The sequence below is a fragment of the Epinephelus moara genome, chromosome 16 (genome assembly GCF_006386435.1).
Source record: "Epinephelus moara isolate mb chromosome 16, YSFRI_EMoa_1.0, whole genome shotgun sequence".
In the NCBI taxonomy this organism is placed as follows: Eukaryota; Metazoa; Chordata; class Actinopteri; order Perciformes; family Serranidae; genus Epinephelus; species Epinephelus moara.
In genome coordinates, this window is record NC_065521.1 from 20,418,071 (window position 1) to 20,422,423 (window position 4,353).

The following is a 4,353-nucleotide window of genomic DNA, read 5'->3' on the forward strand; positions in this document are numbered from 1 at the left end:
TTTCATGATTTTGGACCACATACTATACTGTGACTTTTTTTCATGATTTTGGACCACATACTATACTGTGACTTTTTTTCATGATTTTTGACCACATACTATACTGTGACTTTTTTCGTGATTTTGGACCACATGCAATACTATGACGTTTTTTCATGATTTTGGACCACATACCATACTATGACTTTTTTATCATGATTTTGCACCACATACTATACTATGACTTTTTTTTCATGATTTTGGACCACATGCAATACTGTGACTTTTTTTTCATGATTTTGCACCACATACCATACTGTGACTTTTCTTTCATTATTTTGCACCACATACTATACTATGACTTTTTTCATGATTTTGGACCACATGCAATACTGTGACTTTTTTTTCATTATTTTGGACCACATACCATACTATGACGTTTTTTCATTATTTTGGACAACAAACTATACTATGACTTTTTTCATGTTATAGTATGACCTTTTTTCGTGATTTTAGACCACAAACTATACTATGACCTTTTTTCATTTTTATGGACCACATACTATAGTATGACTTTCTTTCATTATTTGTGACCACATACTATATTATGACATGTTTTCATGATTGTGGACGACATACTACAGTATGTGGTATGTGTCCCAAAAAAGTCATAGTATAGTATGTTGTCGAAAATCATGAAAAAATGTCATAATATAGAATGTGGATCCAAAATCATGAAAAGAAGTCACAGTGTAGCATGTGGTCCAAAATCATGAAAAACCTCATAGTTTAGTATGTGTTGCAAAATAATGAAAAAAACTCATAGTATAGTATGTCGTCCAAAATAATGCAAAAAGTCATGCTATAGTATGTGGTCCAAAATCATGAAAAAAGTCATAGTATAGTATGTGGTGCAAAATAATGAAAAAAAGTTATACTATAGTACGTCTTCCGAAATCATGAAAAAAGTGATAGTATAGGTCATAGGTTTGTACCGTTTTTTTCCCCCCGTTAAAGGTTTTTTTTGGGGGGGGTTTTTCCTTATCCGCTGCGAGGGTCATAAAGACAGAGAGATGTCGTATGCTGTAAAGCCCTGTGAGGTAAATTGTGATCTGTGATATTGGACTTTATGAATAAAGTTGATTGAATTGATTGATAGGATGTTGTCCAAAATCATGAAAAAAAGTCATACTATAATATGTGGTCCAAAACCATGAAAAAAAGTCATAGTATAGTATGTGGTACAAAATCATGAAACACGTCATAATATAGTATGTGGTGCAAAATAATTAAAAAAAGTCATAGTATAGTACGTCGTCCGAAATCATGAAAGAAGTCATAGTATAGGATGTCGTCCAAAATAATGAAAAAAAGTCATACTATACTATGTCGTCCAAAATCATGAAAAAAGTCATACTATAGTATGTGGTCCAAAACCATGAAAAAAAGTCAAACTATAGTATGTGGTCCAAAATCATGAAAACAAGTCATACTATAGTATGTGGTGCAAAAACATGAAAAAAAAGTTATACTATAGTACGTCGTTCGAAATCATGAAAAAAGTCATAGTATAGGATGTCGTCCAAAATCATGAAAAAACAGTTATAGGATAGTATGTCGTCTAAAATCATAAAAAAAAATTATAGCACAGTATGTGGGCCATAACCATGAAAAACGTCATAGTATAGTATGTGCTGCAAAATCATGAACTAAAGTCATAGTATAGTATGTGGTCCAAAATAATGAAAAATGTCATAGTATAGTGTTTCGTCAAAAATCATGAAAAAAAGTCACAGTATGGTATGTCGTCCAAAATCATAAAAAACGTCATAGTATAACTTATAGTCCATAACCATGAAAAAAAGTCATAATATAGTATGTGGTCCAAAATGATCAAAAAAAGTCATAGTATAGTATATGGTCGAATATCATGAAAAAAAGTCATAGTATAGCATGTGGTCCAAAATCATGAAAAAAAAGTCACAGTATAGCATGTGGTCCAAAATCATGAAAAAAAATCATAGTATATTATATGGTCCAAAATCATGAAAAAAATCATGGTATAGTATGTGGTCCAAAATACTGAAAAACAGTCACAGTATAGTATGTGGTCAAAAAACATAAAAAAAAATCATAGTATAACATGTGGTACAAAATACTGAAAAAAAGTCACAGTATGGCATGTGGTTCAAAATCAATAAAAAAAAATCATAGTATACTATGTGGTCCAAAATAATGAAAGAAAGTCATAGTATAGTATGTGGTCAGAAAACATGAAAAAAAGTCACAGTATACTATGTCGTCCAAAATGATGACAAAAAGTCATAGTATAGTACGTTTTCCTAAACAATGTAAAAATGTCATAATATAGTATGTCGTCGAAAATAATAAAAAAAAACTCACAGCACAGCATGTCGTCCAAAATTATGAAAAAAAGTCACAGTATAGCATGTGGTCCAAAATCTTGAAAAAAAGTCATAGTATAGTGTGTCGTCCAAAATTGTGAAAAAAAGTCACAGTATAGCATGTGGTCCAAAATCTTGAAAAAAAGTCATAGTATAGTATGTCTTGCAAAATTATGAAAAAAAGTCACAGTATAGCATGTGGTCCAAAATCTTGAAAAAAAGTCATAGTATAGTATGTCGTCCAAAATTATGAAAAAAAGTCACAGTATAGTATGTGGTCCAAAATCATTAAAAAAAATCATAGTATAAGATGTGGTCCAAAATAATGAAAAAAAGTCACAGTATGGCATGTGGTCCAAAATCATGAAAAAAAGTCAGAGTATAGTATGTGGTCCAAAATCATGAAAGAAGGTCAGAGTATAGTATGTCGTCCCAAATAATGAAAAAAAGTCATAGTATAGTATGTGGTCCAAAATCATGAAAGAAGGTCAGAGTATAGTATGTCGTCCCAAATAATCAAAAAAAGTCATAGTATAGTATGTGGTCCAAAATCATGAAAAAAAGTCATAGTATAGTATGTCATCCAAAATAATGAAAAAAAGTTATAGTACAGCATGTGGTCCAAAATCATGAAAAACGTCATACTATAGTATGTGGTCCAAAATCATGAAAAAAAGTCACACGATAGTATGTGGTGGAAAAACATGAAAAAAAGTCATAGTATAGTATGTCGTCCAAAATCATGAAAAAAAAAATCATAGTATAGTATGTGGTCCAAAATCATGAAAAACGTAATCGTATAGTATGTCTTGCAAAATTATGAAAAAAACTCATACTATAGAATGTGGTCCGAAATCATGAAAAAAAGTCACATTATAGTATGTGGTCCAAAATCATGGAAAAAAGTCATGGTATAGTATGTGGTCCAAAATAATGTAAAAAAGTCACAGTATAACATGTAGTCCAAAATCATGAATAATGTCATAGTTTAGTATGTATTGCAAAATAATGAAAAAAAAGTCATAGTATAGTATGTGTTGCAAAGTAATGAAAAACAGTCACAGTATAGTATGTGGTCCAAAATCATGAAAAAAAGTCATAGTATACTATGTGGTCCAAAATAATGAAAAAAAAGTCACAGTATGGCATGTTGTCCAAAATCATTAAAAAAAAATCATAGTATAGTATGTGGTCCAAAATAATGAAAAAAAGTCATAGTATAGTATGTGGTCCAAAATACTGAAAAAAAGTCACAGTATGGCATGTTGTCCAAAATCATTAAAAAAAAATCATAGTATAGTATGTGGTCCAAAATAATGAAAAAAAGTCACAGTATAGCATGTGGTCCAAAATCATGAAAAACGTCATACTATAGTATGTGGTCCAAAATCATGAAAAAAGGTCATACTATAGTATGTGGTCGAAAAATATGAAAAAAAGTCATAGTATTATGTCGTCCAAAATCATGAAAAAAAAAATCATAGTATAGTATGTCGTCCAAAATCATGAAAAAAAGTCACAGTACAGTTTGTCGTCCAAAATCATGAAAAACATCACAGTATAATATGTCGTCCAAAATCATGACAAAAAATCATAGTATAGTATGTGGTCAAAAATCATGAAAAAAAGTCATAGTATAGTATGTGGTCCAAAATAATGAAAAAAAGTCACAGTACAGTTTGTCGTCCAAAATCATGAAAAACATCACAGTATAGTATGTCGTCCAAAATAATGAAAAAAAGTCACAGTACAGTATGTCGTCCAAAATCATGAAAAACATCATAGTATAGTATGTCGTCCAAAATCATGACAAAAAATCATAGAATAGTATTTGGTCCAAAATTATGAAAAACGTCATCGTATAGTATGTCTTGCAAAATTATGAAAAAAAGTCATACTATAGAATGTGGTCCGAAATCATGAAAAAAAAGTCAAATTATAGTATGTGGTCCAAAATCATGAAAAAAAG